Below are 22840 nucleotides of genomic sequence, written 5' to 3'. Positions count from 1 at the left end.
TGATTGCTGTGATTAATGGCGGGAAGGCGTGCTGTAGCGGGCATCCTCGAAGCAGGTACAGATCAGTCTTCGTGTAGAACAAATCTGACGCCCCCCTTCCACCTTCTCCCCCACTTCCTCCAGCACCTCCGCCGTTCCCCTGCCAAGTCCGGCTCGCGCACTTCAGGAGCACCCATAAATCATCCCAAACAAAACATTTTTAATCCGCGACGTGCCTGCCTGACATGCAAATTTATTAGCTGTGCCAGGCGAACAGATGCTGTTCAAATCCCCTGTGCCTGCCTTTTGTTTACCTGTGCGAAAAAGTAAAATGGAGAAAAAAAGAAGGTGTGGGGGGGTAAAATAATCTGTGAGAGAGAGGGGTGGAGGTGGGGGGGGGCTTGGAATCTTTCAGGAAGAAATGGGAGTCAAATCGGCGCAAGACATCCAAACAGCTTGGCAAGGGGCCGGTGGCGAATTTCAATGCCCCATTGTGGCTGGCGTTCCCAAGGCTGACCTTGCCAAATGATTAAACGTTTTTCCGCGGATGCGCGCTGCCGTGCCGCTGCGAATACCTGCCTAAGCCCCCTTCCTGGATTTGGTTCGGTTGGGTTGGCAGAGGAACGTGAGGGTGTGAGATGAGACCGCAGGGGGTACAGTAGACGGAATCGAATTTACAGTAATCCCGCGACAAGAGGCGTTCGGTATCGGGACGGCGCACGTGTTAATCCAGACAGAACAGATGCTGAACAGTTAAACCGCAGTCATCGGTCTTCGGAAGTACGCTAGGCTGTCATGGGGGATGAACAGACAAAAAGTTTTGGGCAGAGAGGATGCGCACACTCAGCCAAAAAGCGACCCCCTCCATCACTCCTCAAAACAGCGCCCCGTTCCGCCGCGTCGTTGTGATTATGCCGCGCATTAATTTTTCATGGACGAAACTCCGGGAGCGCTGAATGTCAGCCAGTCATCTCCTGTTGCACGTGAAATGGGATTTGTCTAAAGATTTATAGCAAACAAGATGGAGGACGAATGTGTTTGTGTACCAGGAGCTGGGAGGGGTGACAGAAAACATCAACAGGGGGACAAACACAATCATGCCGGCATCTCTGTTTGACTTTTTTGCCTCCCGAGCGCAGCTCAAATATTGTGTGATCACAGGAAGCTTGGATGAACGCTGAAATTGCATCCTCTCAGCTTCGCTTTTCTCCCTGTATTTGTTGTTTCATTTGGTCTAACTGAAAATGAGAGGATTGCTTCCTATCAGAGCATTTAGTGTCACCTGACCCAAACCAATTTGTTCTTCCTAACCCAGTGCTCATACCCAGAAGGTGGGCCTAAGGTCTTGTTTCCATCTAACTCCCTCTGTAAGCAAAGGACAAAATAATTAACGGTTAAATTCAACAGAGGCCGCATTCAGGCAGTGTGTGTGGAGGGCGGAACAGCATCGATTCAAGGCGTTACCCAACAGGCAAAAAGACGGACTGTATTGGAGAAATTTCACTTAGTTTCACACAGCCTATGATTCGGGGCTGCGGTTTATGTGTGAAACTGTGGAGATGAGGGAGTCGGGGGCTTTTCCAAGGCACAAAGCACTATAGGAAGCACATGATCACGGTGACATCACTGCCTGTCCGTACAGTCTTTGATTTGTCTGTTTCTTTTTCCTGCAGTTAAACTCTTTCAGGCATCTTATTCAAGGCCTGTCATCCTCTTTCCCCTCCTGGTGTTGAACTGGAGGGGGTTGGAGGGGAAGGGGGGGTCAGCAGACAAGGCCCTCTGGTTCTCAGTCCCAAGGCCCAACATCTGGAGGAGAAAAACAACAGGGCCGCCGCTCGGGGGCCTGCCTCCAGACATAACCACGCTGATTAAAAAGAGGGCGCGAGGGGCTTTGGAAACCCCAGGGGAATTCACACAGGGGGAATTCTGCCTCGCCATAAACACCCTGGATTAAGAATGTTTTCATTTTTGGCTCGTGCAGCACAACAAGGCCCAGCTCATGCGTAGACGCATAGATGCGGCGGATATGTTTTCAAGACACGCGCGCACCTCTGTTAATCCAGACCGGTGGCAGCCGGTGGACGTTGCCCTTTTTTTTGTTGTTGTTGCTGATGTCGCTGTTGCGTCTCGGCGGTTTCGCCGGGATGAATTAGCCGCCGTTTGATGGGAGGCTGCAGCTGCACCGGCTGACTGGAAGAGAGCGCCGCTGCGGAATCGAAAAGGAGGATTTAGAAAAATGGGAAATTGCACATAGTTTTTTTTTCCCACAAGTTCCCAGCCCCCTCGGTGAACCTTCTCTGCCTCACCATAAATTTGCACATGGAACTGAAGCCATGTGGAGGGAATAGCAGCAGCGATATAATGACAGCTATAGAGGGACTGTGTAATTACTTAAAATAACTGCCTTGAATTTAACTGCTTTTGGCACACAGCACTGACACAGACTCAAAATTGTAGTGTTGTGCTTAAGTTCTGCCGTGTGTCTTAATAAAATTGCGCAGTGCTCTGCGCATACATCCATGTCATTATTTTGCATTCTGTGGACAATAGAGTGCCTATATGCAATAGAACTGCGATTTTATTTCATGTATTTATCTCTATTGTGTGACCGGGGGACGTTAATCCTTGAACGTTGCCCAAATAAATAAACTGAAGCTGGCTCCCATTTTCATAAAAAGCTGGATCGGAAATGAAAGGGTCTGAGAGGGAGCAGTGAAGCAATCTCTCCAAGCTATGAGGAGGCCGCTCTGTGCACGTGACGTCTCCTGCCTGCGCTGTAATCTCCAGCCTCCGAAGATCCCAGCAGTCTTGTCGAGAAAGACATTAAGCCTCTTATTTATTGCCGCCCAGGTGTCAATAGATACCACTACCTTCTCTGCCAGTGCAGCAGCGCGTTGTGAAGCGAGAGCCATGCGATTGGTTTCAAGGAAAATCGCATTATCGATAAAAATGGTGCTTGACTGCGGGTAAAGCGCTGGGGATCTGATAATGTGCTTTTGTTTTTGATCATCGATTGAATTTCACTCTTTCAGGCTTTCCTGTGGAGTGCTTTGGGTCTAGGTCAAGGCAAAGCCCAGGTGGATATTGATTGTCTTAATATGTCTCTTTGCAAATATGTCCACTTTAATACTCTGCCGGACACTCAGAGGGCTTTAGATACAAGCTAATGTCTCGCCTACTTAACTGCTGCTGCATGTGGTGTTGCCTAACACACACTCTGCACACACGTGCTCATGATGCACCACTACAGTGAACAGTAACACAGACACTCAGACAATTTCAGGATAGCTGCATGTCATCGCTTTCATGAAAGCAGAATATGTCTAAACCAGTCAAGATAAAACAAGTAATATGAGGCCAAGGCCACATACAACTGCAGTTGAAGTTGATAATATTCTAACTTAACCGTGCTCTGAGTCTTTATCTCGAGGACATTTTAATTGGCGTTTAGTTATATATATACCAGATAATGCTACCTGTCAACAAGATGTCCGAGTGAATTATTAAATGGCTATTTTATATGCAACTGATAAAATAGAACGTAAAATTAAGGGCAGAGTGAATATTGTTGAGAGGAGTATCATTCCTGACCTTGTTAAATTTTTAATGAGCTTGCTATGGCAAACGCTGTCTGGCTGGCCCATTTAAAAAGCCGGAGCCATAGCTTCCCACAGCAATAGTGATAATTAACTTGCTTTGTCGCTGCCAGCTATTTGCAACCGTGTGAGAAAATGGCCCACTCAAAACAAAGAGACAGCAAGATGTTCAGCGCACTCCAACCTCGACCGTATTCTTTCTGCAGAGTGAGGCTTACGAGGGGGTGCAAAGGCTGAAAATTGAAAGCCCTTGAGTTTGAAATCTCAGGGGTCCTCCTCCTCCTCGTTAACAACTGGCTTATCAAGATGTCTGAAGTCCGCTGACGTTGGCACAAACTCTAATCCCGTCACATCACGTCGCCAAAGTTTCTCCATGCCATCAGTGTTTTTGGGCTTTGTCTTAATGTGGAGATACTGTCAGGGATATGATTTTCAGTTAATACCGATCTATTTCATTGGTCAGCTTATGGTCAGAAGGACCACGGTGGACTGTTCAGAACATAGAATGAAGTCCACTCATGAATGGTTTGCTTGGTCTTTTTCGAATCTCAACACCGGTGCATGGCCACTGCTTACTTCTTTTTGTTAAGTTAGAAGACGGTGATTGGTTAGAGTTTGCAGTGCACGGGTAGTGTTTAATTACAGTCTGTAACTAGAGAGGCGAGCTCCCCTACAAGACACGGTGAGTATTTTTAGAACTCACACAGTGGTCAAACGCGGCAAAAATTTCACAGAAACAAACTGATATTTTCTGTGCTCTGTTTTTCAGACGCCAATATTGTGTCTCTGTTAAATGTCTAAAGAAAAGAAATAATGTGTCTTGGCAAACTTTAAAAAACATATATTTACAGTTGCTGATCAGGATCTGCCTGAGGCCACTAGCTTGTGGTTTATAGATGCCTGCATTCTGAATAAGCAGGACACTGAATCATTTTCTGTTGCACTTTGTAATCATTTTCCAATGATGATTGTTTTCATAAACCTTAGAATAATACAACAAATGTCTTATCTATTATTTATGTGTTCAGTGGGTTCTCCAGAGACTATATCCTCTGATTTAGTCAGGAGGGCCTGGCTCTCTATTTAATTTGTAAGTTTCAGAATGCAAGCTGTTAAAAGCATATCATTTTTGTGTACTACCTCCTTTGTAGAACCGTAAGATTGTGTTTGTACAGGTTCTTTTATAAGCCCAACAGCAATTTGGAACATATATTCTCTAGAATAGCAATTGCAAAAGGGGGTATAGCGGTATTCCCAGATGTTGAACTCCCAGCAGAAACGGGTGTGCCATGAGGAGTACTAAAAGACAGTACAGCAGTAATGAGCTTCGGATTCAGGTTTTACAGAGGCACTTTGAGCTTCTCTTTTTTTTTTAAGAAACGTGATGTCAAGTGTTTGCGCAGACATGCTCTTCCAATGTATGAAGTAAACTGATTTCAATAAATTTTGCCGGTTGAAGCTTTTGTGTGGTTGTATGAAATCCCTGTGCATGCATGCAAGGCATTTTTACAGTGTATTTTTTTAAATTGGAAGGAAAGGGTTTCTAAGGCTATTTCTGGTCTGGTGCAATGCTGAAAATGCCAGCTGTCGTCCGGCGCGGCACTCTGTACTTATGCCCACTGCTGCCTTTTGTGATCAGTTGTCTGCTCGGAAAAGAATGAATTATAATGTACGTTCATTAACTCGCCCAGTTGTTCTGGATTTGGGGCTTAAAAATCACAGCATGACTGGATTATATACATATAAACTGAGATATCACAGCTCCTTTCCTTTTGGAGGTGGTGGTGAGATGCCTGTGTGTGTGTGTGTTGGGGGGGGGTTGTCAATGTCAGTTGTACTTTGTAGGGTGGGAACATGAGGCTTGTTATTGATGTTATGTGCAGCAGGTCTGGCCTGACAGGAAATGTATTTGTCAAGAAGGCCGCTTACAGAAAGGACAGCTTGGGTCCTTGTACTAGCAGCTACATTTCCTTCATTCTGCAGAGAAAAAAGAAGGCCTTTATAATAATGAGATAAGAATCCAGCGCAAGTGAATACATCCATTCAGTATCAGTTTCTATTAGCATTTTTATCCATAATTAAATGTCAGTCTTCATGTTTAATCATGCCTTTTCCGCGGAACTTTTGAACGCGGTTCTATCATGAATGACTTAGCTATTGGCTTCGGAGCACAAGGAGGCTAATTATCTTTGCATTGCACCTGAGTCATGTTGGCGAAAGAGTCCAACACAGTTAGCAATGATTTTAGCAATTTGCAATTCGGTTTGACATTGGGTCAGCTGTCAAACACTTGGGCCCCCATTTCAAACGGGAAGCAATCAGCTTTTTTTTTTCCTTATGCGAGAACAAACCCTGTCAATCACCTACAGAGCACCGTGTGATATTACGCCTAAGCTGGTACTATTTTTTCGACTTGTATTAATAATTATAAGGGACAGAAAAAAAAGGAGAGAGGGTTCTCCGTGGCAGTGATTGACAGCCGCGGCTGCTCCAGCGAGACCAGGAGCCCCTGAGCCATGCCCTGTCACACGGCGCATGCCCAGGAAGTCTGCGTACATCTGGAACCCTATCCTTCAAACTGCTGTCACAGGGGTCCCTCCCGGCAGAAAGACCCAGGAACCAGAGGAGGCAGAGGGTGTGAAGTCAGGCCTCACAGGGGCGAGAAGGAAGCCGTCCAAAGCCAGCTGGTCTGGCTTTGAAAAGAGAGAGAGAGCGAGAGAGAGAGAGAGAGACAGAGGGAGGGAGAGTGAGAGGAGAGAGAGAGAGGTTGAAGCACTGCCCATCGCTGGAAAAGCTCCTGAAGACCCTTCCGCTAGCAGCAGGTTCTGTGAAGGCATACTTCGGGCAAGAGAAACAGGTGAGAAGCTCGGCCCCGTGGGGCACGGATGTGGGAGGGGCGGAGGGCAAAGGAGAGAGGAGTCCACCTGTGTCGGAAGTGGGGAAGAGATAAAGGAGGTGTCTGGGGAAGGTGTGCTCAGGTGGAGTTCTGCAAAGCAGACCATTGGGGTGGCCCTAAAGTCAGGCCTCGATTGCGGAAAGCGGGCGCACGCATAGCACGCTATGCTGTTGCTCCCTGTTACATTACTCATCTGCCTCTTAGCACTGCACTTCAACACATTATCTGCCTGCCAAGCTAGCTAAACATTTTTACTCTTTACAGTAGTTAGAACCTCATGGATTTCATTCCTCAGCAGATAACTTATTTAATAATAAAGATATAAATAATGCAAATAAGAAGCCGGTGATTACTGGTGGTGTTTCATCAGCCACCAAACAACTGTTAGAGCAGGTTTTGATGTTTTAGCTGTTAGGCTATTGCCAAGATGTCATCCCACATGTACATTAGCACATATGTACCATTGGCAAATTAACACTAATTGTTATTGTAGGTGTTCTGTCCAAGTATTATTAGCGTTTTTGGCACAGCTCATGATCTGTAATGCAAGGACACAATAGATTTCATACTAAAGCCCACGTATAGTGTGGACACAGGACAGTCGTGTGGTCCCTGGTAACATATCCATGACCAGAAGTTACCAGAACTTAACAAAAAAAAAAAAAAAGATTCCATTGATTAATACAGTTTTTTCTTTTTTTAATCATGAAAGCCTAAGCGCACCAGACTGCGCACTTGTAAAATCTCTTCTGTATTATATGTTTGCCAGTGTGTTTTAAGTCTTTTAAAATAATTTACAGTTCATAGCAACACATATGTACAGTATATGATATAGGTATTTGCATTTTAACTGGATAATTCTCAAACTGATGTATCAAATTCATTTCAGTTTTAAAAATCAGTTTTTTAATACAATAGATAGTTATATTGATTATTGATTCTCAGTTGTAATCTAAAGGCAACAAAACCAATGAAATCAGGTACATGAAAGTTAGCACTCTGGGAATATACAAGGATAACAGTGAAAATGACCTTAGTTACCTTTGTGGAAAATGTGAAAAAAACATATATATTTCAATGTGTGCACACAATGAGTAAAAAAAAAAAAAAACAACAGAGCACGTCGAAATGTCCCTGAAATGAGAGGCGTGCGCAAACAGTGTAAAGTGGAAATGGAACAGAATGAGATGTGCTCACTTCTCGCTAATCTCTGGTCTCCAGATGGCTCTGCGTTTGCTGTGCTTTGCAGGGGCCGATGCCAGCGAGTGTTTGCGGTGCGGGTCCGCACGCCCAGTCCTGGCCGTAATGTATTTATAAGGGGGTTTGGGCTTTGCAGGGATCGGGGGAGAGACATGGACAGGGATAAATAAACCCACTGAACAAATCGCTCGGTGGTGAAGTTGGCGAGGCGTGGGCGATGGAGGATTTTGGAGCCGTCCGTTGCCTCACCCCGGGGGTTAGAGGTGGAAAAACTGACATGCGGTTGATGGAGGTCCTGGAAAGGGCAGGGATCATTGTTATGACGAACATTCTTGGTGTGAATTTCCAGGTGCAGAATTCAAATATGCACAGGAGCTATGCCACTGTCAAAGCTAATCTGGAAAGCAAGAAACACCTAAAATAAAAAATGACAATAATAACAATTATAATAATACTGGCTAATTATACAAGAGATTATTTACATAGCAAAAATCAGTACTGATATATTGTAACTACATAAAATATAGTATTTAAAAAGTATATATATAATATATGAATATTTAAGATAATATTGAGCCCTACTGTTAGTTATAAAAAAGGAAAAAGTATTGTGCGTTTTTTTTTTTTTTTTATGAGTGTAATGAACTGTGATAATTATTTTGCACCCTCAGATTCACAGTTCAAATTTTTATTGAAAAACACATTTAGATTTCTGCTGCTTTCAGCTTGTGCCTGAAACAGACCCACGAGTTCCTGTGCTTAGCACTTGGAACAGGCTGACTAACAAATATCGGGACACAGTCTCTGTTTTCCCAATTTTTTTATAGTAAATACAATAGAGAAAAGAAGCCTCAATTAGGAAAATAGGAGTGAGTGAAGATCTGAGCATTCAGATGACAGTGAGAAACGTGAGTCATTCTGCAGTGTGAATTGCACAAACACTGGACAAAAAATGAGTGGACAAAAATCACTTGTCAAAATAAACGTCATAATATGGATATATTTCCTTGCTGATTAAAGTGTGCAGATCACAGATCATAAGCAAAGCCCTGCTGTCACAAACAAGAAGATTAGAATGAACAACATTAGAGGGGTAATTTATTAACGGCAACCGGTTTCAACAGACATGTAGAAAAATGTAGTCTTTGCAGGAAAGTTAGAGGCACGCCAGATTAAAGTATATGTGAGAGTTTGTGTGTGTGTGTGTTTGTGTACTTAGCGAATGACTGTCCTGATGTTCGAAGCCCAATGGTGGCTGTCTGTATCTGTCACGGGGTAACACCAGCATTACTCGTTCATCTAGTCCTTGTTTCCATGCAGTGAGTTGTGTGTTGTGTTGTGTTTGTATTAACACCAGTGCACTCAGACCCAGCTGCTGTGAGACGGCAACGGGACGGGGGAGCTGCTTTGACTCTGGAGGAGAGCGTTAAATCCCAAAGGGGAGCAGGGGGGCTGTCATTTCACAAACTCGGAGGAATACACACCTCCGTCGCCAGGTGGCATGGCTGCTGGATGCTTTTGTTGATAGTCTGTAACCGTCGGTTACAGATAAGATGTGCATAGTGAGAGGACAGCGGGCACCAGTACCAGCCAGACAGCTTACACAGACCACATGGAAATACACTCATACTAGACATATAATTAATAGGAAAATAGAAACAGAAAGGCTGATAATGACTCAAAGGTTTCCAATCAGGGGACAAGCACCCCCAAGGGTACTTCAGAGGGTTGTAGGTGGTATTTTGGGATCAAGGTAAATGCGTAATCATAGACGGCAATGTGACTGAAGAGGCAAACAGTATAATGGGGGTATTTGAGTTAAAGCTCTGTATCTGGGTGAAACAGGGTACAATTCCAGAATAAACCTGTGAAGCCAAGGTGCCAGGGTGATCTGTCCATTTTTAAAGCCTGATTGTGCGCATTTTTCTTTCAGATACTTGACCGTTCTGAAATGAAATCTGAGTCTTTGTCACACACCACTTCAGAATGTGGCTGTGAGGGCTTATTGTTGCCATGTTACCAGTCCTCATCTCAGTATATTTTAGCAAGGATATTGCCATTAAAATAGAGTTGCATGTGTATCTGTTTGTTTTGCTTTTTTGTAGAACATGCAGTGCAGCCCAACAGCAGAATCCTTTCATTACAGGATACAGTAACGGGAGATAACATTTTACAGAGAATGTTTATCAAAATTACTACCTCTTACCAGTGTCCCTCATTTATGTTTAAAAAAGGCTCCCACTCTTGGATGCTTTACAAGCATTGTCAGGAAAACATTTCATTTTTTTCTAGAATGTCAGGTTCTTCTCCATAATGGTGTGTGAGTGTTTGTGCTTGTTTTACAAAAATTTTCACAACATCTCCACTATATCCAGTCCTGCCCCAGTATAACCGACATAAAGTATGTGTCAGGCCTAGCGTTCCACAGTCTTTAATACCCCTCAATAAAGTGTGGCAAATCCACTGGTAAAATCTTCTGAGTATTCAAAAAGCTCAGAGAACAACTGATAAAAATTAATTGAACTTGCTCCCATATTCTTCCATGTATACTTGGGAACAATTATTTACTGAAGACTTAAGTTTGTTCTCAACAGATGTATTAGGGAGGCTCTCTGGGCCTCAGCACTGACAAAGGTAACAGGAAGTTGAAGTATGCTATTATAAAGTGCAGTTCTAAGAAAGATTAGGAGGGGGTGTTGCTCAACAAACACATTTGCCAGTGTAAAACCATGCTCAAATACACCGACTGATAGGCTGTAAGAGAAAGCATTTGATATTGCAGTGGAGTTCATTTTTAGGCATCATACATCCCAACAGCACTCAGTGCAAGAGGTTCAGACTGGTGCAACTTGCCAGTTAATTTGAAGTTGAGTTAATTTTATTCTCTGTTTTACAGACTTCCAAGCTTTGAAATGTCTTAATTTCTGAATGTTTTAGGACAAGTGCAAACTAAATGTGTCCATGTGGTTGTAAATGCTTTATCTAAAACAAATACATAAAAACCCACAAACAATTACATATTTCATTTTTTAATTGATATTAATTCCTAATTACTGTTTATCTGCCATCCATTATGGGCCAGGTATATTATAATGGTCCATCGCAAACCTTGCAAGCACTAGCTAGCTGAGAGTGTGTGTTCTTTAAACCCATCAAAGTTTTATTCACTTAACTTTAACTGGCTCATGTGTGGAGGGTTCATAGAATGTAAAAACAAAAAGTATTAAAGTATTAAAGCAGATTGTTTCCCTTGGGACATTAATATTTCAGATCAAAAGGAATTTGTTAATGGTTCTAAGTCACATTTCAAATTGTGCCACACAAACAGACACATAGATACATTCCAAGAATAATTACTATATCAGAGAATCACTACCCACCTGTTCTGTACAAATTTTGGTCACGTATACACCACACAGGTAGTGAACCATGGCATTTTCTCTGTTGGAAGAAAGACAGTAAGGGATGGGAGAGATGAGAAAAGATCTACAAGCTGTGAAAATCACAGCTGTATTTGAATATGTAGTGGGGAGATGCAGTACATCTACAACATTGCCTTCCCATTCTTGCAGGTAGTTGGCTAAGTAATCACAACAAACCTGCTCAGCTCTGTGCATTTCTTACATGGTTAGCCCCACATGTTAATGTTCAACTTAGAAGCTGGTCTGCTGCCTCAAGCAGGTGGGTATATTTAAATTGAGATGTGCTTATGCAAGTGTTTGTACCTCTATGCAAGACTTTGGATTTCTGTTACCTCATTTTCAACATGTTTTTCTACATACTCAGTGTTGACAAAATAAGTATCAAACTTTAGTTCTTCATGTGCTACCTAAAACAAAAATAAATACACATTTAAAAATATTTTAACAGCAGAGGATAATTCCTTCTCACATATTATGAAAATAGTCTACCATCTATACCAGCATGGGTGGCAAATCAGTTTGTGAGAGAAACAAAATAAAACTGCACTGACCTGATTTGTTCTGTGATTTGTTATTCAAATGGATCTGTGTTTAGGCAAGTTTTAAGGTAAGTAGTCAGATTGTTGCCTCATCATAAAGCCATTCTACATAATCAAATCACAAAACTCACTAAAGATTAACAACTTAAAACAATGTTGTGCGTAATTATTATACATTACTGCAACAAGCATTGTATGTTAAAGCTCAATAAGGCTAAATTGACTTATTCGTACATGCTTTATACTCAGAGACCGTCAATGTTGCTTTAAATCCCGGCAAAACAATCTTGTCGCCTCACCACACCTCTTCCTTCGATCATGCAACTGCACGTGATCAAGCCACATGCTTCTTGGAGCGGCAAACCTCCTCACGGTGACCATTGGTTAGCGTTGAAACTTCCAGCATTTCAATTGGGTTAAATAAATGTCTATCAAAAGCCCAGGGTCCTATTGTAGGCGAGTGACGTCAATGGTATCTAAGGGAGTCGCGCCTAAAGTCTAACAAAGCAAGAAAATGAGAATTAAAAAATATTACCTGTGCGTTTAGAACTTTGTGTTAATGCTTTATTGTTAAGTATGCTGATTGGAGATTGTACCTAACACGTCCAGTTTCTTGTGTCTCTATCTTTAGTTTTATTTGTTTTTTACATCAGATACACCGTTCTTAATTTTTAATACATATATCATCCGTCTTATTGCTTAATAGTGCAGCGCTGTAGTGGGTATAACATGCACTAGGTTCTACAAGTACTCTTTTTCTTGAGTGTTGGTGACGTCATATGTCAGCTATGAAGTTATTTCCTGGGGAAGCTCATTGAAAAGCCCCTTAGCTAATGTTCTTGTCTTTTTCTACCCACTCTGTCTCTAAATCATATTATAATATAAAACAAACTCAACAAGTAAAAGCACACAATTTAAATATTCCCAAAGTTCCATAAATATGTGCTGTTGAACAAATGCGTCGCAGATTTTAAAAAGTTTTATTTCAAGTTGGGAGATTTTTTTTCATGACTGAGAGCACGGGCAGGAGTAGGAGGATGACTTTGACTTCGGCTGTTGTCCGTCAAACGAGGAGGGAGGAGCTACGCGGTGACAAGAGGCTGGTTCTTCAGAGTTTGTCAGTTCCCCCTAAAAATAGAAGCCGTGTATCAATGTGAGTGAGAGTACGTTCATGTCACACTATCCATTGGAGTCACTGATACAGAGTATCTATATACAGCAAGGGACGGGGGAGAAACCGGTGAGTCGCAAAAAATAGTAACGATGTTACACACGGGGACTTATCTGTGTCAGAGAGCGAGAGAGAAAGCGCAAGAGGGAGACGGAGAGAGAGAGAGGGAGCAAAAAATCTAAGACACCCAGTACAATATTGCATACAGTATTATTCATTTGCTTGTGACGGGAAGAGAAAAGTACAATAAATCTGTTTAACCTTGCTACGTCTAACAAATAATTTAGTCACAGAGCATTTATCGATCTAACAATATCGTAACACTTAGCCATAACTGATTCAGCTTGCATTTTTATCGCAGAACTGGTAGTGTACATTTATTCATGCATGAAAGCATATGTTCGGATTTTCATGTAAATGTTATCTCTTATATGGGAGTAAAGCGTAACGAAAGAGAACATCTTAATTTCGCAAAGGTAAGTTTAGGTAGAAGAGCTTTTTCTAAAACTTAGTTAATGTGCCGGATGTTTATGTTGTCATAGAAGAATACGTAGTGCAGAAGGACAACGCGCTGACAGCGTCCGAGGACTATAACGGAAAGGGAAAGTTTGCGTCAATACAGTATTATCACTCGTCAATGTATCATTTTTGCTGCTGTTGTTGTTGCTATTGTGAATCGGACAAATATTATTAAACTGGGATAATAACAGATAGTAACTAATGTATGTGTATACAACGTATTACGATTTGTCGACAATGGTTAATTTAGACCGTTGTCTAACTGCTTGTCCTGTTATTCTGACCCACAACTTTTCCTGCAATAAACCGTCGGGGCAACAATATATCAGTACCACGACGGCAGTAAATGACGTATTGCGGGCTTCTTATTTCAAGTTTAGTTGCTTATTAACTGTATGAACCATACTAAAAACACGATTATCAGTCTTCATTTGAGGATTACCACATGTATGTGTTAAAAACACGCATGACGTAGTTTGTTAATCTGTCTTCCATGCTTAACACTTTGTCAACTGCAGTAACTATGCATTTTCATTTCGATTTAATAAAATGGGTTTTGCGAGGTTCATGTATGCCTGCTCTGCTATTTTGTATACCAGGAATGTTGTTTATTTATCAACAGTTCGGGAATCAACTGCTCATTGTATTTTTCTGTCTGTAGTTTATTCAACATTGCACATTTGTGTTGTTGAGCCTGTAGTAGAAATGATGAGCGAGCAAAACTATAATTTGCGTGAACTGTAGGCCTAGCACTCCGAAGAACATCATGAAAAATAAGTTATTGAACCGACGTTTCAAAAGCCAAAGCTCTGCACCATTGCAAGTGCGATTTTTTTACTATCATCTTAGCAGTTCACCTTGAACGGTTATGAACTGTATGTATATGGTTGAATTGTAGCCTGGGTACTGTATCTAGCAAGCTAGGACAAAAAAGTTTTCGCTTAATTGTTGCTGTCTTTTATTTTTGCGCATACCTAGACTTAGAACAAAACAGCTCCGATGTATGCAGCCATACGAAAATCATCCTGGCCCTATGTATTCGGAATCTATTTTGTTAAAATAAATAAATAAATAAATAACACACCATGGTTGAGTCGTTGCCTACACATCCCTCGGGAATTAACGCAGGACGTTCTTATTCATAACATCTGGAACCAAACTGCCGCTTAGTTGTTGAACTGTATTTGCTGTTTCAGTCGCTCATATCCGGAGGTATGAAAGAATTTAACTGGCAGTTAAGATGCTGATCAGCCTGTGTATCTTGTATCAGTTTATCTTATCATTAATGTAAACGCCCTTACCAACACATGCCATAGACAGACTGCAGTTCACAAACGTCTATTTGCTGTAATTCCGTCCTCTGTCTGTACTCACATTTATTGATAAAAAAAAAAAAAAAAAAAAAAACCGTTGCAAATTGTCGTATCCAAAAATGCATGCCTGACTAAGCGCAGAGTAGCGTTCAGTGCATTTTAGTATTTCAGATTTGTGACGAGGCCATACGGACGGGTCATAAGTTTCGCTGACCTTAAATCCTTCATAAGTAGATTCACAGAATTGCGATGCTGGCTGTCACAACACGAGATCTCCAAAACTTGCCTGGAGACCTGCGCGTTATGACACTTGTGGTGTCGGGACAAGGGGTAGGGGACATCGTTTGACAAAAATTAAAACGTGAATGTGTCAAACAGCTCCTTGATTGCATCATAAAAGCATGTTAATTCTTCTGATGATTTGAGGTGTGTGCGATGTCTTCGATGCCTGTATCTATGCAAGATTTGTCTGTTTGGGGAGCAATACTGAAAGACTACCTCATCCCATCCGAGGCTGTTTTAAACTATTATTTTGTCCAAGTACCTTTAAAGAAGTCATTTTATCGTTACCCTTACCCATATCATTATCCTACGAAAGTATGTAATAAATCCTTCCGTAATCATCATCATGAGGTTTTGAGGCTGATACTGCTGCGTGCCTGTTCTGCTACTGTTATGCCCTGCCTTCAGCCCACCGGGTCACTGTGCATAGGCAGAGAGCTTAGTGAGCCTTCACTCTAGTTCACCCTTCTTTCAGAGCAACTAAAAAAGACATTTCTGAGATGAGTTTGGGCACAGGAGAATGTACAGGTCTGGTCCTGTGAGGTCCCTCTTTTTGGTTTGTTTCTTATTTAAAGATTATATATTATATGTGTGTGTGTGTGTGTGTGTGCATACAATACAATACACTTCAGTATTTTAATATTTTAAATATTTTTATGCCAAAAGAAGCACGTTTGTCAAAAAAAAATGAATGGTTCTGAATGATTAAAATGCATGTCTGAGGTAAAGGTGACTGGGTGGGATAAACTGTCTTTCTTGTGCCTCGATTTGGTTAATTCTTTCTTGACATCTTGTGTTGGCAGTTCACAGCAAACATTTCAGCATGGTCCAACAGAACTGAAGAACCTTTGGCTAAGAGAGAGGCAGCACTTGTAGTTTTCATTTGGCTGGCTGCAATTTCCAAACCCACTTAAGAATTCAATATTGGCAACTGTTGTATGTTATTGAGTCTGAGTGAATTCTTCCTATTGGCTGGTGAGACAGAGAGAAATGATGAAGGCTACAATACACTTTTTGTACCCAACAGATCCATTCAAATATGCAGGTTTTGCAATGGCCTTGAAATATATTTTTTTAAACGATGGATTGATTTTATTTTATGTTCCAGCCTTGACATCAATGTGATGTGTATGAAATGTCATGTGTGTAGCAGAGTGTTTGGTGTTTTTATCACAGACTGGAACTTTTTATCATGAGGAACAACATAATTTTTTGTAAGCCTGGCTTGTTTTGCTGGAAAACCAAAAAAATACAAGTCCACCAGGACTGCACACAGTTTGAAGGGCATTTGCCAGTAGGGGCTCATACAGTATTGTCTGATTTGACCTACATATAGTGTGGTATAAATATACCACACTCAGATCATCCCGTACAGACTTTACAGTCTGAAAAGTGTCTGTGTGGTCTGAAGAAAAAAAAAACACTTGCAATGGACTGTGTGTGTGAGTATGTAATATATAATGACAGCAGCATCCCAGAGGTCTAGTTAAGACCTTAGATATTCATATTATTTATTAATTACTTTGATTTTGTAGAACAAAGGAAAATTTCTCACAGCATTGGATAATAACCGACATTAAGTTCAATCTTCTCTCTGTCTTTCCATGTAAGCAGTTATGGGATATTTTTTCGCTTATTTAGTCATATTGTGAATATGTTGTTTATTCTTAATAGATTTTTTGCCTTTGAACAAAATAGCAAAAGACATAATTTGAAATGGCTTCAGAAAATCAATTCGGCTTCTAGAGACCAAATGCTAACATTTGTGGTAAAGCAGGGTGAAGTAATCAATCTAACCATCAAATTGTCTATATTTCGAAGGTCATAAAATAAGGTAATTGTCTCATTATATCTTGCACATTATGTGTAGGAATTAAATATTCTTATTGAACTAAAATTCTTTCTCTTTGTTTGTACAATTGGTCCTAACTCCATTATAGCATTCTCACAAATTTAAAATTTATTTGACATGGTATGTGATATCTAAAGCAATATGTCTTCCATTTTGATCGTCGTGGTTAAAACCCAGGCAACCAAATGACTAATAACTGGCAGGGCACATCTAGGTGTAGGTGTGTGTGTGTGTGTGTGTGTGTGTGTTTGGGGGGGAGGGGTTGTGGGGTTGATTCATGCACTTGTGTTTTTATCAATATTTCATCACTGTGTTCAATATCCAACAGTTTCTCTCTGAATTTTGCTGGAGCGGTCCACAGCTGACATATAAATTACTCTCTTTGCCAGCTCATGGGCACTGTCTGTTTTGGTTAGTAATTACAGGCCTCAGAAGACAGGTAATCAGGTCATGGAGCGTTGTCATGAAAATGACCTCAGGAGCAATGTTTGCCCGTCATACTGATTTGTTTGCCTCTGAAGTGCTTTACAACCAGTCATCAGTGGCAATGATAGGAATAAAGGCTTTGTTTTTTGTTACTGCCTTTAATGCTGATAATAGTGCAGATAACGTATTTTATGTTTGCATTGTGGTTTCAGATTATATAAATGATGCTAGGATTAAATATGGCAGACATTTTCTGTATCGTGAGTATAAACCTGTAACTTATCTGTTATGTGCTGGTTTTGGAAAGTGACAATGTATGTTTACAAGCATAACAATGTTGAATTTTTCCCATGTTCCTCCATATATTCACTTACCCTATTTTAAATTTTATCTTTTTTTTTTTTTTTGCATAGCAGCAATCAAATCTTGAACTGTTTGTGTTTATGAACTGAGTATTGCAAAAGCCCCTGTGAATAGTGGCATACGTTTGTACTCTAATACAGCAACTGAAAGCGAAGTGAGCCAGTGGAGGTAAAGCAGAGGTAATTACAGTAAAGGCTGTAATTAGCGTCTGAATTTATCCTTTGAATATTTTCGTCGCGCTCCATGAAGCTACTGTTTACATGCTTGGGTGGCAGCTGGGTGACTGGGAGAAAGTTTTCAAGCAGCTTCTGCCATTTGAAGTGGCGCTGCGAGTGAGGGCTCTGTCACAGCTGGGCAGCAGAAGTTGCATTATAACAAATGCTCTGCAGTCTGTGTGACAGGAGAACCTTAAGGGGTTTTCCCAGGGTTGTGAGAAGGCCTCAGCGGGGGAGGGATAAATGCAGACTTTTTAAGAAGTAATGTAATATAAAACATGTAGCAACCCCGAGATCTCCCCCCGCTAACATTTTTAGCTAGCTGTAGCCATTCAACTTGGATCAATCGGCCTGTCCCTTCTCTAGGGTTTTTGTTCACTAAAAGGTGCTAACTTTACCCGCTTCCTTTGCTTTTTAATTTTGAAATCTGTACATATATTTTTGTTGTTTTTGCAAAGTCTTTAGACTTAGTCTTTAGAAATGAGGGGAATTTTAAACATGAGGGATTGCACTTTCTTGTCGTGATTTATCTTGTAAGCTGTTTGGTGAGATTCATAAAACATTCTGTTATTACGGAAGGGAGTTTGGTGAGTAATGCTGAAACAATAAGCATTCCACAGTCCTGCCTCAAATTATGTTTTTTTTCCTCTTAACAAACAAGGAATACAGACAAGTTATGTTTTAAAGATTTATTATTTGCATGCAAATGGTTTCTTTTCAACATTTATATACAGTAAATCAAGAAAACTGTTACCCCTAACCAAGTCTAATATCAGAATTATGGGAAGTGTATGAATAATTGTTGTAAGGTTCATACCATCTTACGCTATGTTTACACCATGAACAGCGAACAGAGACTAGCTTGTAAATTTTAGTTCATGCACATAGTTTAGATAGCTGGGGTTACGTTTATTGTGTTTAAAGATGCAAGTATGTATTTGAATCAGGATAATTTCATAACTAGCTCTTTAGTAATTAGACATTTAACTATTAATCGCACATTTATTTCATTTGAATGTTGGCTATAAGGGGTGTCTGCCTGAGCTTGACTCAAAGTCATCACACAAATAGCAAGGCCTGCACTCTGTTCTAACTTATACACCACACTAACAAAACACTTACTGTGTATGGCTTAGTGCATAGTACAGCAAGTTATGTAAAGTTTAAAAATCTAGATAATGTCCAAATGTGGTGGCCAAGTTGGCATTGTTGGTCATGTTCCCAGCACAAGATAAGACGTACTGTGGCAAGACTCCTAGGCAAACCACCATAAACAGATAGTCAGAAAAGATATAGCCTCCAAGCTGGCTATATAAACTGCCTTTTTATATATGGCTTTCTTTGATTTATTTACCAGCTTTCTGAGTCTTTGCTTTCTGGTAGTATACATAGTATCTAGACTAAATCGTAAACCTATAGTGTTGCCAGGTGTAAATTCAACTAACAATTGTATGCTTTATTTCTTCAGTACCAGTTTTGTTTTACTTTTTTTGTCTTAAAATTTGTGTTGTTAATTTTGCTTCCTGCTATTTCCATGATATTGCATGAGAAACTAAAAAACAACACCTACCTTAGATTTAGTGTGAGATTGTGGGATGTTGTGCTGTACCATGTACATAAACTCTGTACGCTGAATGCTGTATAAATGAGGCTCTTTGTTTTGGCAAAAATGTACCCTTGTACTTCTAATGCAAGTCCTCTGAAATTATGCTCTTAATGTTGTTATTGTATTCTCCCAATTCACTTCTATTCGGCTCTTGCGTTAAGGCCAAATTGCAGGGCCTCTTACTGGATCAAATAATGGAAAAAAAGTGAAGGCTCCATTTTTACCTGATTTGACCTGTTCTCCCTGAACTAGTCACATCAACCTTACATGTGAGTAGGAGACTTAGATTGCCTATCATGAGGAATAATGCTGTTGGTCTGAAAGTCAGACCTTTTGATAGTGATGTTTTTTAAATAGTCATTCCATGCTACAGTTGTTGATAGATTCTGTTAGGTGACATAAAAGCAAACCTTGACTTTATATCATCAGTGCATTGCACAGGTGACTTGGCTTCTCATAAATGATAGTGAAAACTTTTTGCAAACAGCCCAGGAGCCAGCCTCAACATTTTTGAGATATTTCTTAAAAATGTGAGTGTATATGCCAGATACAGACATTATAAGACAAACATGAGAAAAACAATATATTTTTATTTACTTACGCTGTTGTTTTTTGGGGGTAAACCAGTCAAATTAGGAGAAAGTAACTTGCTGTAAAGACACAGTTAAAGACTTCACTAGGGCATCTTTGTTAACCACCAGACAAATAGCTCATGAATGTGACTTCCCATTGTTTCCTTAATATTATGAATGGGCATTTTAAGAACTAGCAGTCCAACATTCTTTGAATGTAGAAAGATATATTTATATATTTATCCCATTTTTCATAATATTGTTAATTAGTATGGCATCTCTAGACTGACTCACTAGTAAGCATGTGCTAAAGGGTCTAGCTGTTCATGCACACACAAAAAGAACCTGTTCACAAAATTAAAATATATTATTGAAAATGATGAAGGAAATACACTTTTGGAATGAAAATGCAGTACCATTTTACCCTCCAGATTTGTCAGTTGCTCTATTGATTTCATTTCAAACTATTATGATAATGATATTGCAGAGTGTATTTATTCTCGTTGTTGTTACAATTACTTGATAGACACTTGTTTACAGGACAAGCCACGAAACAATTAAAATTCAGACACATGACGTGTGCAATACTCACATTCCTGCGTCTTACTAGCTTGATTTGGTACAAATTAGTTTAACACTCAGTTGACAAAGTCGACATTGTGTTGCTGTGTGTGACACTTGTGAAAGATGTTGGGGGAAAAAAATAACTTGCCTCAAATGTGTATTGTAGAATGAGGTGTAGGTCAGCCGGGGCTATGAGCTACTGAGAGTGACAATTAAGTTGTTCTTCTATTTTCATAACCTCCCCAGCTGAATGTGGTGGAGACCATGTTGACCACAGTTTTTGTTTAGAAGAAGTCATCCTTCCTAAATTTGTGGCTTTGTGTTGAGCATGCAGACTGTGTCAAGATACAAAAAAACCCCTACTTATTAAGAATGGGAGATTCATATCTGTACATTTCAGTGTTTCTAAAAAACAGATTCTTGCCTATTATTAGCATGAGGAGTGTGTTTCTGAATAATTAGAGATACAAAAATTCAGAATAATGTGTTTTTAGTTTCTTCTATAAGTAGCAAATGCATTAGCAGTTGGCACAGTAAATGCAGTGCCGCTGAAAGAGTGGAAAAGGGAAAGACTTTTTAAGAACGAAATATCGGTCATATTTTGCATGGTTGCTACACTTTCCTATATGAATATTTATTTATAGCTGCCTTTCCTCACGCTTCACGCTGTGTTTGCCATACATTCAAGTGGAGACTCATGGCGGTTGTGCGGCTAACTTGTCTGCACTCATTTCTCTGTGCTCATTGGCCGATTACTCAAAATTGACCTCCCTCTCTTCCCAGATCACGCCACTTCACAGACATTCTATTTTGACTACATATACAGCTCCTGTGCTCCTTCTGTCCTCCACCTAGGAGGTTCTGGTTGCTAACAGGAGGTTCTGGTGCTGTCTGCATCCCTGTGCAGATTATGGATGTTCTGTTTTAGACCACGACCCTTCAAGAATGTTCTTAACAAGTCACCAAATGAGAAAACCTTTAAGAAAGACAGAGTCATAATTTTCACTGTGGAACACACCAAGCTGACTAAGTGATCCACATATTAATAATCTGTGGTCTCACTACGTCTGTGTCTGTCTAGTTCTGTGTGACTGCATTGATTACCTACAGGTATGAGGTAGAACTTGTACACCTGCAAGAGTTGGGAAGAAATTAAACCACTACTAAAAGCCACAGAGTAAAATCTGTAGAGTGACTTTGTTTTAGGAACAGAAGTTGGTTATGCTCTTTTGAAATCGTTTCGTGGTTGGTCAGAACTGGAGAGAGACAGATTTCGGTGCCTGCTCTTCAGGAAGTAATTTAGTGATGCAGTGGGTCTCTCGCAGTTCATGACCAGAATACAGCTGAGTGTTTCGAGTCAAAACTGATCCAGCCTAGATGCATGGTCATTGTGGTGGACTTATATTTTACAAGACACGCAGGGTTCTTCTCTCGGAAAATCAAACCCAGTGAGTGTGTTTGGTCGGACGTGCCAAGCATTAATAAATTAGCCTTGTATTAGCCATTATTAGCTGTCAATATGTCAAAGATTTCCCATAGTTTCATTTTCAGATGCTTACTGATTTTCCCTCAGGCATTAACAAAAAATTCAGTCTTCTGCTGCTATATATGTGTCAAATACTAATAGTAAGATCAGGCACTGATAATGTTTCAGTGAGGGTTGCGTAATACCATCGGTGAAGATTGTGAAACCTGCCTGCATTCCTGCTCAGCCTTTCCATTGAACTTGAAAAGGCTTGTTTTAATTTATCTTTTTAAAAAACCTACAACAGCGTTTGCCATAAATTGGTTTTGTCGGTCACACTGGGTTGCAAGAAAAGGTGCATGTTTATTTACTTACGAGAGCATGAGCCGATATGAAGACAGCTGGGTTTGTTCAGGTCAGCACACACGGAGGAATCATTACCTTTGTTGTTGATGATTTACTTACATGGTGAACTGCAGTATAAAGGCAAGAGTTTATGAGTTCATTAGGACAAGCCCTAGTATCTGGTCCAATTTGCGCAGACATTCAGACCAGACCACAGAAAGTGCGGGGAGGGAGGGAGTGGGAGGAGGAGAGAGAGATACGGACTGATACACATGTGTAATTGGGTGTCATTTTCCTTTCCCCCGCTCTCCCATAATGACGAGGTATTCCTGGACCTGTGGTAAACAAAAATAGCAACATTTCTCAGGGACAGGAGTCTGTTTTACAGGGGCTTGGCAGGGAAATAGAGGCAGCTCTGTGCGTGTTTTTTATTGAACGTCTATTTCTGGTCTGCTCTAACCTCTAACTGATTTTTTTTTTTTCACGGTTGATTACATTACAGGCCGGCACTGACT

The 22840-nt window shown here is 40.6% G+C and overlaps 1 protein-coding gene across 8 annotated transcripts in view; it reads left to right on the top strand.

The window, feature by feature from the left end:
* Positions 1-6179: 6179 nt before the first annotated feature.
* The window catches only part of LOC118788418 (myocyte-specific enhancer factor 2A-like), a 108460-nt gene continuing 91799 nt past the window's right edge, over positions 6180-22840 (top strand). For 7 of the 8 annotated variants that reach the window (XM_036544406.1, XM_036544404.1, XM_036544401.1 and 4 more), the window contains exon 1: positions 12746-12872. The gene's annotated coding sequence lies outside the window, so the exon portion shown is untranslated. Of the gene's footprint in view, positions 6433-12745; positions 12873-22840 lie in introns of those variants that run through there. The other variant, XM_036544402.1, reaches the window with a different exon arrangement.

The sequence above is a fragment of the Megalops cyprinoides genome, chromosome 13 (genome assembly GCF_013368585.1).
Source record: "Megalops cyprinoides isolate fMegCyp1 chromosome 13, fMegCyp1.pri, whole genome shotgun sequence".
NCBI lineage: Eukaryota > Metazoa > Chordata > Actinopteri > Elopiformes > Megalopidae > Megalops > Megalops cyprinoides.
This window is presented reverse-complemented; position numbering and strand designations above follow the sequence as displayed.